This window comes from Mustela erminea, chromosome 13 (genome assembly GCF_009829155.1).
Source record: "Mustela erminea isolate mMusErm1 chromosome 13, mMusErm1.Pri, whole genome shotgun sequence".
Taxonomy (NCBI): Eukaryota; Metazoa; Chordata; class Mammalia; order Carnivora; family Mustelidae; genus Mustela; species Mustela erminea.
The window spans coordinates 53232147-53247558 of record NC_045626.1 but is presented as its reverse complement, the minus strand read 5'-3'; the positions used below and the strand labels follow the sequence as shown (position 1 = coordinate 53247558).

The following is a 15412-nucleotide window of genomic DNA, read 5'->3' as shown; positions in this document are numbered from 1 at the left end:
TAATAATATTTTACATTTTATTCATCTTATAACTGTAAGTTTATATTCTTGTACCAACATTTCCCCATCCCTTTCATCCCCGGGCCTTGGTAATATATAAGTTTTTTATAAGTTAGGCTTTTTTGCATTCCACCTATGAGTGATATCAAATAGTATTTGTCTTTCACTTTCTGACTTATTTTACGTAGCCCTTAAGTTCCATCCATGTTGTTACAAGTAGGATTTTCTTACTTCTTGTAGCCACATATATTCTGTTGTGTTTGTATTTGTATGTTTGTGTATCACATACATACCATTTCATCATTCAGCCATTGATGAACACTTAGGTTATTTTCTTTTTTTTGTTTATTGTGAATAAACAGAATTGTTTGTGCATTGTGAATAGTGCTGCAATAAACCTAGGATATCTCAAAGATACCTTCCTGAAATCCTATTTTCATTTCCTTTGGATATACAGCCAGAACTAGGATTAGTGGATCACATAGACATTCCATGACTAACTTTTTGAGGAACTTCCATACTGTTTTCCATAGTGGCTGTGCCAATTTACATTCCCACCAACAGTGCACAAGGGCTCCTTTTTTTCCCAATTCTCAACAACACGTTATCTCGTATTTTTGATGATTGCCATTCTAACAGGTGTGAGATGATATCTCATTGTGGTTTTGATTTGCATTTCCCTAATGCTTAGTGATGTTGAACATCTTTTCATGTACCTGTTGACTATTTGTATGTCTTCTTTGGAAAAATGTCTATTCAGTGCCTCTGCCTCTTCCTAATTGGATTGTTTGTTTTTGTTGTTGAGCCCTACAAACAATGCACAATAATTCCAGCCCTTCCACCTCATCATGGACACATTATTTTCTATTTTATTTGTTTTATAATGGGAAACCTAATGGATATGAAATTATAGCTCATTGTGGCTTTGTTTTGCATTTCCCTAATGATTAGTGATTCTGATCATCTTTTCATGTGTGTTTGGCCATTTGTATATATTCTTTGGAAAAACATGTATTTGAATCTTTTGCCCATTTTTTAATTGGGTCATTTGATTTTGTTACTATTCATTTCTAGGCATTCTTTCTTTTTTCTGGATATCAATCCCTTATCAGATATATGATTGGAAAGTATTTTCTCTATAGTGATTTGGAGTATACCTGTTTGCATAGTTTTCATAGTGGTTGCTGTAAGTATTACAATATATATGTGACTTATCACAGTTTGCTGGTACCAACCACTTAAAGTATGGAAACCTCACTTTTGTTTTAAGTCCTTTACCTTCCACACTTTAAGATATCATTTTCTTAAGTATCACATTGCTGTTCTATTTCTTTCTCAATCATCAGATTAACTTATGAAACTCATAAGTAAAAGGATTGTATATATCTGGGTATCGGTTCTTTTCCTTATTCCTTCTTTCCTTATGTGCTACGATTTTTCTTTTTAATTTCCTTTATGTTTGAAGATTTTTCTTGAGACAGCCTTTAAGGATAGGTTTGGTAGTGGCAAATTCTTTTAATTTTTCTTTGTACAAGAATGCCTTTATTTCCTCTTCTTTCCTAAAAGACAGTTTTTTTTTTTTTAATACAGACAGAATTTGCAGTTGACATTTCTTATCCTTCATCATTTGCAAAAAAAATGCTTTGCCACTTCTTTCTGGACTCTGTGGTTTCAAATGAGAAATTTGCTGTTATTCTTCAAGTTGGTGTTTAAATACTTTGAAATGCTTATTTCTCTCTCATTGCCTTCAAATATTTTCTTTCTCTTTCATTTTCAGAAGTTCAGTTATAAGGTGGGTAGGTATGTATTTCTATGGCTTGTATCTGTTAGGAGATTTCTCAGTTCCTTTGATCTGTGGTTGTGTCTGTTTTACCAAATCTGAGAAGTATTCAGCAACTATTTTTCTCATCTCATTCAGAGACTCCAGTGATAAAAATGTTGTATTTTTTGTTATTGTCCTACAAGCATCTGAAGTTTCTGTTCATTTAAAAAATACCCTATTTTCTCCCTGTTCAGACTGGGTGGATTCAATGGATCTGTGCTCTGTCCTCTTCACTCTTCTTTTGAATTTATCACCAAATTGGTTGTTTTTATTTATATTATCATCATCATCATCATTTCTGTTGTATTATTTTTCAGTTCTACATTTTCCATTTGGTTCTTTTTATAACTTCCAGTTCTTTGCTGAAATTTTCTATTTTTTCTTATATTCCAAAAGATTTTGTAATTGATTGTTGAAACAGCTATATTGTGGCTGTTAAAAATCCTTGTCAGATATTGGAACCATCTCAATGCGAACATCAGTTGATTATCTTTCTCATTTAAGTTGAGATTTTTCTTGATTTTTTGGTATGGTTAGTGATCTCTTATTGTATCCTGGACATTTTGTCTGTTAAGTTAGGAGACTCAGGGTCCTGTTTAAATTTTTTCCTTCTTGTAGGCAGTCACAGATTTAGAATGGCTACTTTTGTGGGCCATGATTCCAATGGCAGTTTATTTTTCACTGCCTGTCCATTGTTATTTTGGTTGGCTAGGTTTACCGAATGCCACTAGGCTTTTTCACTGGGCCCTGCTGGCACTGCCTAAGAGAGCTGATGGATTTGTATAGGCAAGCCTTTACATGCCTCCCAGGGAGGGAGAAGTGGGGGATCTGCAGGGACAAAGAGACTTTCTGGGCTGGGCCACTTACTGCCAAGTGTTAGAGTTTTAATGAAGGGAACTTGAATAACAATATCTGAAAAAAGATATAAAAATGGAAAATAAGTGCGGGGGGAAGGCACAAGGTGCTGAAAACCAAATGAGTGTCCTTCACAGCATTTTCTAGGGATGGCCCTATGTAATTCCCATCCATGATGGGCGTGAAGGAAATAACAGAGGGTCCCTCCCGTGTTTCTGTTCATTGATTTTCTGGAATAGACTGTCTCACCTAATTATCATGACAACTAGCATTATTGCACTGTATTTTAGCAGACATTATTGTGATGGCATTCCCTATGGGGAGGATGAGCACAATTTAGTTCTACTGAAGTAACCAAAGAAGAAACCAAAGAAATTAAGTTACCACAAATGGCATTATTTGGGTTGTTCTGTACTGTTCATGGCATACTTTCATGTAGGTTAGCTAACCTTCCCAGGTGAAACATGTTTTCTTCACTGGGTCTTGTAAGGGCACCATGAGAGGGGTTTCTGTGTGGCTCAATCAGTTAAGCTTCTGCATTAACTAACACTTCCACTTAAGTCATGATCCCAAGGTCCTGGGATTGAGCCCATTTAGGCTCCATCTCAGCTTGGAGTCTGCTTCTCCCTCTGCCTCTGCCCTTCCCTTAACTTGAGCTCTCTCTTTCTCTCTCTCTCAAATAAATAAATAAAACCTTAAAGAAAAATAAAGGCACCATGAAGAATGTAGGTATGAATAGTAAAAGTAGTAGTTCACCTAATTATTAACCCTTTAGATTTTTGTCCAACACTTGTCATTCAGAATATTTTCTGAGTGTGAGTTCTTATGTATTTTCCTCTCAGAAGTTATGAATGGTGGATATATACATATTAGCAGATGCATCTTTAACAGTTCAGCATTTAAATACGTATATGAGCAAAGATGGTTATAAATGTGTAATGGTAAATCATATTTTGGGTTCTTAGGTCTTCCTATAGCTGGATTTTCATTAAGCAAAGTCTTCAGGAGACATGATATCATCTACATCTACTTGACATACTTATTAAGTGAGAGAGTCAGAATGAAGCATTTAATATCTTGGACGACACTAAAGCATAGTTTGTTATCAGCTCAAAGCATTTTTAAGTATTTTTTAAAATGCTGGTTATTGCAGATAATGGTGTGTATTGAAAAATATTATAATTGAAAAATAGGCTTAGTATAGTACTTTGAACTGCACTGCTCTGTGTTTTCCATTATGAAATAGCTTTAGGGTGACTCTTTCCATTCAGACTAAAAGCAAATGCAGCCAGCCTTTGTGATCAAGAGCTCAATTTCATTACTTCATTATAATAATTATTGACAAGAGGATGCAGATGTATATTGATTTAGAGACAAACTTACATTTTATTATTGTTATTTCTCTGTCACTGGATAAGTTGACACAGACTATGGTATGCATCATTTAAAGAAAGACTGGGAAAAGATCAATTTCAGAAAATTTAAACAGGGTTTGGGAATTTCAGAATATTCATTTAATTATAGTTTTAATTCTTAGCTATAGAGAATGATTTTTAAGTGTCACAGAGTAAAAGACAGTTTTTCAAACGTTATGGAATTTGCTTAAAGAAGTTTAAATTGAGGGGAAATCATTCCCCTCACTTACATGACTCATAATATCTCAAGCCTAAGCTGTTGGGAGCCTGGACCTTCCTCACGTTCTCCATCTTTCCATGAGTACCACAAAACCCATGCCACCCCTATTAACAGAATGACTGGGCTTTGATCATATGTATAAACTGGTATATGTAATAATAAGCTCTTCTCTCTATGAGGCATTATAGTTTTGGATCATCCATATTTTAAGCCAGTGATTCTTAAATAGCCAGTTTTTTACTAGTGATTAAATTTAAAGTAACTCAAATTCATATGACATTTTTCTCATTTAAAACTTCAGGACATTTTACCATAACAGTGCCGGCTCGTAAAGCTCCACGAAGGTAGCAATTTTTTTGTTTGTTTACTGCATTTTCCCTAGCAACCTAGAGTAATGTCTGGGATACAGTAGCCACCCAATATCTGCTGAAAGTATGAACACTATTTTTTTCTTAAGATTTTATTTATTTGACAAAGAGGGAGCACAAGCAAGGGGAGCAGCAGGCAGAGGGAGGGGAAGAGGGAGAAGCAGGCTCCCCGCCAAGCAAGAAGCCTGATGTAGGACTTGCTTCCGGGACTCCAGGATCATGACCTGAGCTGAAGGCAGACACCTAACCAACTGAGCCACCTACGCATTCCTGAACACGTTTTTTAAGACACTGAAAAAAGGAGCCATTATAGGTAGTCATTGTTGATGGGATGAAGACCTCAGATTTAGTGTCAGGAAATCTAAATTACTGTCCTAGCTTTACTATTGATTTTCTGTGTGATCTCAGGTAGTCTACCAAAACTCTCTGTACTTTTTATCTATTAAATGAAGCAATGAGATTTGATGAATGATGAAATGCAATCCATATTTAAATGTGAGTAATTCAGGGATTCACGTTTAACAGCATGCAGTTGGGAAGGGGCTGGCTGGAAACAAAGTTACAGTTTGTGGCCATGGAACCACTGTTGCCAACTGGCATATCAACTTGGAACTGAAACTCTGATCTCTGGCTACTGAAATTTGGCTCCACCATTGAACTCATCACCAACATCATCATTATCATCATCATCATCATCATCATAATGCTTTTCTATTCTTTGGCATAGAAAATTTACTTTTAGGAATGAGCAAAATGAGATCTGACACAGAAGAGTGAAATGTAACATAATGATAAAAAGAACTAGACTTAAATTCTGGATCCAAAATTTTCTGAGATTCTAGCCAAGTAATTTAAATCTCTTTGTGTCTCAATTTTGGCATCTGTAAAAGGGGATAATGATAATATCTAAATGAAGCAACTTATTTCAAGTTCCTAGGACGTGGTAAGCTTTGGAAGCCTTAGAGCCTAGCTGATATAAATGAATTAGATAGGTGAGGGAAATGAATTCATGAAAAATAAATCTGTGTTTTTGGCTTTAAACAACCATGAAGAGATGAGCAAGCTGGAGAGTATAGGGCAGAGACAGACTGCGGGCTATGTCATGGCGCCCCCTACTGACCAGTTATCATAATTTGGTCCATCTCTTATCTCTGCATCTCATTCTTGTCATCTGTAAAATGGTGATGATAATATCATCTACCTCATAGAATTATTGAGAATTTTAAGTGAAACAATCTTAGAACAATGATGGCATACAGTAAGCACTCAATGAATGTGGCCACTGTTAACTGTGTTTCGTTAAGTCCATCCAGGGGAGTTAGGGCTGGAACTGAAAGAGATGTGGAAGACTCTCAGCCCAATGAGTGAAGAGAACGCAGTGTGAATTCACTAGAACCAAATAGGTTAGGATAGTCTACCTTGATTCTTTTTTTTTTTTTTTCCATAAAGTAGGCTCCGTGCCCAACGTGGGGTTTGAACTCATGGCCCAGAGATCAAGACTTGAGCTGAGATCAAGAGTCTGATGCTTAACTGACTCAGTCACCCAGGCACACCTCTACTGTAATTTTTTTTTAAGAAAATTATTTTAAAACATATTAGAGCTTTGAGATTATTGGAAAGAAAGGCTATACAGATGCAAGATGTCGAAAGTCCCCACTTCAGTCATTGACAAAAAATAACGTGGTCCCTAGTTTATTCTCTGACAATGAGTCTTCCTTTTAACCAAAAAGATATGCCCAAGAGAACAAGTCTTTTAGTCTCCTGCCACATGAATTAGAAGATATTTCTATATAGTGGTCTCAAAGTTGTAAATAGATTGTCAATCTTTTTGTACCAGGGCAACAGCTGTGATATCTCAATGAGTCACTACCCACCTTCTGTTCATCTGGAAGCCCAAAATCATCTTGTCTGTAGAAAAGTGAGTTGATGTGTGTTGGGGCAGGGCGGGAGGTAATGCCTTAAAATTTCTGCACAGAGTCTTTTAGCTAAATTCCTGAAACTGCAAAGTCACCACAGGCAGACTAATATAAGACAGAATTGGGAAAACAGAGGTTAAATTCACAAAGACAATGAAAGGAAGGCTGTCTCTACTACATGTTTCAAAGTTCATTTCTTTTTGGTGAGCTATAAAGAGACATGAAATAAGCCTATATAGTTCACGATTGCGAAGTCTTTTTTAATTGGGAATACCTTGGTACATAAGACCATATGTTAGCTCATTTAAAAAAATCATGTGTGGTTGTTGAAAAATAGAACATAACCCTTTCTTTCAAGTGCACTGAGGTCTAATGGCCCTCTTACCAGAGAGAAATGGAAGTTTTCTCTTTAGAAGCATTGTTTCTTACACACTAAGGTCATTTAGACTGAACTAAGTGCTTCTTTAAAATCTAAATATCCCCCAAAAGTGTCAGTAGGCTTTATTGCTCATACTTTAAAGTATATTACTTTTTTCTCCAACTTTTCTCTCTTCATCAACTGCGGATTTGACCTTGAAGTTAGTGGAATTTCAAATGGAAGATTAAAATTAAATTAAATTAGAAATTAAATAAAAAATTGAGGGACTTCTGAGGTAGGTTAGCTCAAATTAGGAACTTTGGTCAGATGTCCAAGGAGTCATTTGGGAAAGAAGGAGAAGACATTAAGAGATTTGATGAGAACAGAGACTAGATTAATTTAGTTTGTAATTATACTAAGATTTTCAGAAGTAGATTGTCCATTTCCAAAAATCCTATGTATTATATTTAAACTGTAAATAAATAATGCTTGAAGCTGTTTCTAAAGTCTGTGCTAGTTAATTACAACACAGGGTGAATGTTAATGACTACAGAATTAGCAGGGCTCAGAGCAAAATGAAAATGCAGGCCTCTTGTTCAGAAAGCAGGACAGAAGAGTTGTTAAATGTATTAAGTATAAAACTACTCTTTTTCTGACATCTCTCTCTCAACTGATCATAGTGGTTTTTATTTACTATTTAATATAGTTCCAAAAAAAGAAAAAAGGTTTAAATTATTAGCGTTCATTTTACTGTTCATCTTTATATATATTATATAACACAAATATAGTAATATTTAACTTAAATGTAGAATTGCCAAAATTATAGAATTTATATGTCATAGATCATGTTATTCTTACCAAAACAGCAGCAACACCACACAAACCTTCTCTACCATTTTTATTTCACTTCTTAATATATGCAGTGTACCAACACACTCTCCCTCTGGCTCATTGATGAGTAGGGAAGGACTACAGCAAAAAGAACTATGGCTTTCCCTTTCTTTCTCTTTTTATGTCTTTATTTTCACCATCAGCAACCTGGTAATTCAAAGGGAGAAATGCAAAAAATAAAGTATCTGATAGGATTTCTTGTGTTGGGGAGGAAAATTTTTTCTTCTTTCTATTCTAGGTTCTTTGGTCTAATAATTAAATCAGCATAAGACAGAGTAGCAGGAGAAAAACAAGTTTAATTTCTTACAAATAAGAGCCTATAAACATATGAGCCTCAAAGAAGAAACAAAACCAGGCAGCTTTTATATGTTTTAGACAAACAATAAGTTTGTGAAAAATTGACCAAAAAAAGTTCAGGCTTTGAGTAGTAAATTAGTGAAGAAATAACAGGGCTTTGCGATATAGCCTTCTCTGAATTCCCCGTCTCTGATGGTCAGGTCGTCTCTTTACCTCCTGTACGGAACAGGTATCATTCACATGGGAGATTTACTTCCTGCTTTCAGGGGACAGAAGAGCTTCAGAGAGTTCTTCTTGTACTGGCTGTTTCCCAAATAACTTTAATTCAAGATAATATGCCAAAGTGGCATATTTTGGAGTGGCCATCCTTGAACCCCATCAGTTGTCATCCATGTTTCTTAGAGTTAAATTGCCTTCTTGTGAAGTTCAAAGCAAATTCTGCTTCCATGGAAAGCATGGCCTCTTGGGTTGTCAGCTTCCCCACTTAGCCATAGACAGAGCATACTTAACCTCACTCATACCAAATCTCACTGAACTCCCAGGAATTGTGGGTCTACCAGAATTCACCATTATATGCACATTATATGCAGATGAGGCCATAAACAATGGCTGGGGCATGCATGTGGTACAGATACCTCTTCTCACTCACATATTCCACTACCCCATTGGACTTAACCCATAAAAACACTGGTTCAAATTATAAAAGAATTAAAGCAAGGGGCTATGCTGAGCATGGGCTCCTGGGCAGTTGCCCAGGTTGCAGACTCATGCATCCAGCCCTGCCTTGAAGTTTTGTATAGTTTTGTATTTTTTTTTTAATTACACAAATGACAAACCACTTAGCAACATAATTTGTAAAAGTGGAAAATGACTAGTCCTCCTTTTTTATGTGCACTCACACTGTCTCAGACATATAGAAAGTCAGGATAAATTCAGACCTTGTTCTGAAATTCTTTCTTCATCATCTGTAGGAAGGAGGAGCCCAGGAGGTAGATAGATAGTTTAACTTTGTCTTCAAACAAACACAATGTTTAATGGACTATAACATTTCAGTAAAATGTTAAGATAAGACATGAGACTTCAGAGAAACAATATTACTTATTAGGTACAAGAGGTAATTGAGTAAAACAAAACAAAGAGAAGAGAAACTGAGTGGAAAGACAGCTATACTTAGATTTAGGGGTTCTAGGTCTAGTCCTGCCTTGCTTTTGGCTAGCTGTGGCCTCAGGCATGCCACTTCACCTCCTTAGTCCTTAACCTCATCCATAAAAAGGTTCACACTCTGATGGTTTCTAGGTTAAAACTGTTCAACTGAAGACACATTTATAGAGGCAACTGGGTGGCTCAGTTGGTTAAGTGTCTGCCTTTGGTCATGATCCCAGGGTCCTGGGATTGAGCTCCACTTCAGTATCTCTGCTAGGCAGGGAATCTGCTTCTCCCTCTGCCTCTGCCTTGTGTCCTCTCCCTCTATCACTTTCTGTCAAATAAATAAATAAAATCTTTAAAAATAAAAAAAATGAGGATACATTTATAAATTAGGAAACCTACTTTAAAGATACTCTTTTAGACTTTAGAGAATTCTTTCCAGAAATTTTTTTTTAAGATTTTATTTATTTTGGGGCGCCTGGGTGGCTCAGTGGATTAAGCCGCTGCCTTCGGCTCAGGTCATGATCTCAGTGTCCTGGGATCGAGCCCCGCATCGGGCTCTTTGCTCAGCGGGAGCCTGCTTCTCTCTCTCTCTCTCTGCCTGACTCTCCGCCGACTTGTGATCTCTCTGTCAAATAAATAAATAAAATCTTTAAAAAAAAAAAAAAAGATTTTATTTATTTATTTGACAGAGAGAAATCACAAGTAGATGGAGAGGCAGGCAGAGAGAGAGAGGGGGAAGCAGGCTCCCTGCTGAGCAGAGAGCCCGATGCGGGACTCCATCCCAGGACCCTGAGATCATGACCTGAGCTGAAGGCAGCGGCTTAACCCACTGAGCCACCCAGGCGCCCTCTTTCCAGAATTTTCAGAGGTCCCCAGATGTGCCACATGGGCTTCCTCAGATGTATGCTAGGGCCTGCAGTTTGAATAATCACCTTTCCCACATTTCTGCATCTTCTCTATCCTGAAAAACTGTTAATCATTGTCAAAAATCCAGAGAGATTTGGGAGACATTGAAGGACTTATAAGTCCTTAGATTATTTCAGTCCTGTTTTCATTTTTTCTTTAGATCTTTTAGCTCATGCCCAAATTAAGATTTACCTTGCTAACTGAAAGTTCCACTTCATGACTTATTGAGTAGTGTTATTAATATTTTATTATAAGATTATTTTTGCTATTTTTTAAAAGGAGTGCCAAAATATAAAATATAATTTTTATTATGTCTTATGGAAAATTGACTTTTTTCACAGAAAAATAGTCTCAATGCTATAGCCAATAGAGAACTAAATATTTGGGAATAAAGGTGGGAGACAGAAGGGAATTATAGTATGTTGAGTTCCTGTTATGGACCAGGCTTTCTGCTTTCTGTATATTATTTTGTTTAACCCCTTCATAATCACTACGGTAGATGGCAATAAGAATATCAGCCATCATCTATGCTAAACCAGAAAGTCTTCTAGAAGCTTTTAAGACAAACTCCAGCCACACTTCTCTTCCATATTCCAGTACTGCCTGACCAACTACCTGCATGGCAAGCCCACTGGGCATTGACCTTTCAGAATCAATATGGCCAAAGTAAGTTCATCCTCTTTCCCCAAAATCCTTTTTGTAGCCACGGCCCTTCTCATCTCAAATGATGGTGAAGGTTCTCTTCCCGTTGCTTTGGCTGGAGCCTTGGGGCCTTCCTTCTCCCCCTCTTTTCTCTCCATGCAGTACGTCCGGAGATCCTGTTGCTCTCACTCCAAAATAAGCGTAGCATGAATCTGACAGAGCACTCCTCACCAGCTCCTCCTGAGTTTGAGCCAACATGGTCTCTCTCTACAAGCTTTCCTCCTGCCTCTATCCAGACCTCCCCTGTGGTCTGTTTCCAACCCACGGCCAGGAGGAACCTGTTAGAACATGTGTCATTCTGAGTTCAAACTCCTGTAGGGGCCCCCATTTCACACAGAATGAAAGCCAAGAAGCTGAGCCACCCTTGATCCATCCCTCACTCCACCTCCCCACAGCATTCTCCACTGCACTGTCTTTTTCTCTTCTACTAATCTCCCCTTTCTTCTTTCACTCCATCCCCACTGATCTCAGAATTCCAAGATCACTCTCACACACTCCCACCTTCCGGCCTTAACCTTGATGGTTCTGTCTGCTTGGAACACCTTCCTCTTGCACATGACTTAGTCCCTCACATCTTCCACGTGTTTGGTTACATATACTTTCTTAGTGAGGTCCCCTCACCTCCTAATGGCTTCCAATCCGTGTCCTCTCAATACCCCTTAACTTGATCTATTTTTCTTATCTTTCTTACATCAGTATCATGTTTCATGTTCTAAGATACTCTATGCTTTATTCCTTCAGCATGGTTATTGTTTATTTTACACTTACTCACCTTCACTGAAATGAAATGTTCATTATTCTAAGCACCAAACATAGTGCTTGACACATGATAAATGCTCAAAAAAAAATCTTTGGGACGTGAGTGAGTGAGTGAATACACAAATGGTCTCATTTATTCCTCATAATAACCCTGATTAAGGTTTCCTTGCCTCCATTTTAGAATGAGAAAATTGAAACACAAAGAGGCTAGGTAACTTTCACAAGCCAGAAGTTCTATAAAAGGAAGAGCTGAGATTAAGAGAGAGCTCTCTGATTTGGACTTTTCCCCCTTATTTATCACACTGTAAAACATGTACTTTATGAAAATATCAGTATTCCATAAAATGTGATGCATTTACAGTCTCTATCTCCCTTTCTCCACACTCTCAGCCAATATTTTTTTCAAATGAACCTCTTAAAAGAGCGTAACTAAAGTGATGGACTTATAAAATAACTTACATGACAAGAATGACAGGAGATGGATTAGTTAGGACTCTGGCTGCAGAGTCATAGAAGCAAACCACTTGAGCTAGTGTGAGCTAAAAAATTAAAACTAAATGACTTGAAAATATCAAGTAGAATGTGTCATAAGTCTATATGAGCTCATGAAAGCCACAAGAAAAAATAAAGAAGCAAGAGCAGGAAGCAGATGAGTTTGGAGAGCTCTTACTCCACTTTCCATAAGTGTCTTTCTCACTTTTCTTTTCCACAGATTACCAGTATGTGCTCCCTCTGCCTATAAGGGACAAGGTGACCATGCTCCAGACATAAGTCTTTCACCTAAATGAGACTATAGTCTCCTAGTCCCAGATCAGAAGCTTACCCTAGGTGAGGTCCCCCTCCCTTTCCAAGCAACAATGGCCAGGGATCAGGACTCACTAACAAGTGACGAGGACGGAGGATGTTTTTGGAAGTTGGGGAATGCAGTTAAAAGGGCTGAGTAGACACTCCATGAGCCGATGAATGTAGCACCCATTGGAACCTCGGAAAGCACACTATGGAATTAAACAGCTTAAGTTCGAATTCCTGTTTTGGCTTTTTGTTGATTTTGTTTCTTTGTGTTTACTTTCACTCTTGTTCTTAGGTGTAGGGACTAAATATTGGTTACTTGGTGATAGGAAAAAGGACGAAGAAAAAGAAAAGAAAAAAAAAACCCTTGGAGTAAAGGAAAGCAAGAAAATAAAAATAAAATAAAATACTAGAGAATTCAGAAATTCTGCATTCTAACTTCAGTTCTGCAACCAAAGAGTAAATGCCTTGGGCAAGTCATTCCCTGGTCTGTTTCCTTATTCGTATAAATAAGAAGATGAGCAAGAATCAGTAGGTTTATAAAACAAACTTGATCAGCAGAATGAACCTGTTCAAAACGCAGATTACCCTGACTCTACTAATGAATATTCTGATTTAATTGATCTTGCATGACGTTCTATAATTTGTATTTTCCAGCAGCTTTCCAGACAATTGTGATGATCAACCATATTTGGGAACCACTAGACTAGATGATATTTGAAACACCTCCCAGTGTTTCAATATTTGTTTACATTAAGATTATCTAACTTACAAAACATTGCAATTGTAATAAAATTGATTGCTTATTGTATATCTGGGTGTGTTTGTGAGAAATTCCATAATCTTGTTATTTTGTTTCTGTAGAAAATTAACAATATCCAACACAAAATAGATTCTCAATAAATAATATGAACAAATAAATAGTTCTCTGTTTTAAAAATCAAGTTTTTTGTTATTTCTTTAAGTAATCTACTTCTCATACATGTAGGGGAAAAAATCAGAATTCATTCAGTTTACCAGAATATTAAAAAATATTTAATAAAACAATCATATATAAACCAGGGCTCATACCTAAAAGCTCTTGATAATAGAGTTTCATTTTTGTCTTTTGTAATGTGGATAAAGAAATATATATATAAATGTAATATCCCCAACATGTTTTATGTGCTATGAAAATGCATATTGTTGTGTTATTGTAGTTCTTCCATTTTACCACCCATAGCTTCTTATTCTCAACCTATCAACTTTGCCAGAGTCAAAATATTGCTCAGACAAGTTCTGCAGAGAATTTTATTAGCCCTGATCTTTTTGAATGCCAGGTATTCTTTTTGGAAACAAATACAGTGTTATGGGTTTCTAAAGGGGTTGAACTCAAGGCAGGGATTCTGGAATGTCATTCTGCCTTTGTGCCTATTAGCTGAATAAAAGTGGGCAAAACACATCATCCCTTTGGGCCTCCAATTCCTCTTCTGTGAAATGAATTCCATATTCATTCAGGCACTGTAATTCCTAAAAATAATTAGGAGGTAAGAAAAATTACTCACACCAGTGTCCTTAATTCTGAATGTTACTCTAACTCTGCTTAATACTCAGATCTACTGTTTTTCTCATTCCCTATCGATGCTCTTTTAATATGCTACCTAGGGCCACAAAATGATATTGCTTAAGCAGAATTCTGCTGATACCTACACTTTCCAACACCAGATAATTTTTGTGTGTGACACAAGTCCCTTTCCATGTGAACTTTCAGAAGAGAAAAATCACAACTCAGCAAAAAACATGTGATAGGATTGGAAAAGTTACCTCCCATGACTCTGGGTCTAGTTACAATTCCATGTTGTCACTTTCTTCAGAAAGCATCAATAATGAAGGGTTATGGTTTGTTTTGAACATCAGCAAGCCTCTGGTACTGCACTTGGGAAGATTGTGCCCTGATTTGTGTCCTCCTGTGATGGTAGAAGAACCACCCGGTGAAGAATGATACCTTTCAGCCCTTTATTTACAGCTGCTTAGTTGCAGTGATGATAAAAGAATGAATCACAGGAAATGGATACTGTCTTGTGTGTGGAGTGTATACTACAAAATCAAAACACCATTGCATGAGTTTTATTGATTTTTAAAGAAGATAAAATCATTACTATTACAAAAGTATACGTAGAATATCAAACCTATTTATTGTAATGACATTACTTTTCTTGTGGTAGGTTTTATTTTCTGGAAAGCATAAAAATATAAAATGTAACATATGCAAGAACACATTCATGTAAATTTTCTATGGAACTCCCTTCTCACATCACTGAATTTAGTGTTTGTCAGAGTAGTTCCTAAGAGATCTTAAGTATCTTTTTGTTTCAGGCTAGTTTTTACATCTAATTATTATGTTTTGTTATGTTTCAGAACAGCTGAGCATCACATACCAAGAGTGACACCCAGTTTAAAAAAAAGAAAAAAAGGCTGCAAGGTTTGGATCTTTTCCTGCCTTAAAAGCAAGAAAAATGGAAAATTGATCATCAAAGGTAAAATTGTGTTATTTCTCCTTACATAACACAACCCTACAGCTTCTTTTCCAGCTATGTTATGCAAAACAATTTCTTTTTTTTATAGCATGGTATATTCAAGTATAAATATTTCTGGCTTGTAATTCCAGTCATATTAAGAGGCTGCTGAGTTTAGTCTGTGAGTTTTAACTCCCTAGTTGCTTGTTACAGAATGTGGATGAGATGCGTTTTATATGTTCAATCTGAATTCTTGCTATTAGCCTAGAATGGCAGATGAGGCAAATGTCATTTTCCTGACTGTGGACCAAAATAGTATACTTTACGGTAAGCATAGAATTATGAAAGTGGATGGCATTGCATCAGCTTTAAATTTTTTTGTGTGTTGTACAGGTTTGAACTTATCTGGGGAATGTGTTCAGCAAGATCTACATGCTTTAAGATAGGCAGAGGAAATGTAATGCTGTGAT

At 36.6% G+C, this 15412-nt stretch overlaps 1 protein-coding gene across 4 annotated transcripts in view; it reads left to right on the top strand.

Moving 5' to 3' along the window:
• Positions 1-15412, top strand: part of DLGAP1 (DLG associated protein 1) — an 876459-nt gene that overhangs the window by 281930 nt on the left and 579117 nt on the right. For 3 of the 4 annotated variants that reach the window (XM_032311577.1, XM_032311575.1, XM_032311573.1), the window contains exon 3: positions 14845-14963. The gene's annotated coding sequence lies outside the window, so the exon portion shown is untranslated. The remainder of the gene's footprint in view (positions 1-14844; positions 14964-15412) is intronic. The other variant, XM_032311574.1, reaches the window with a different exon arrangement.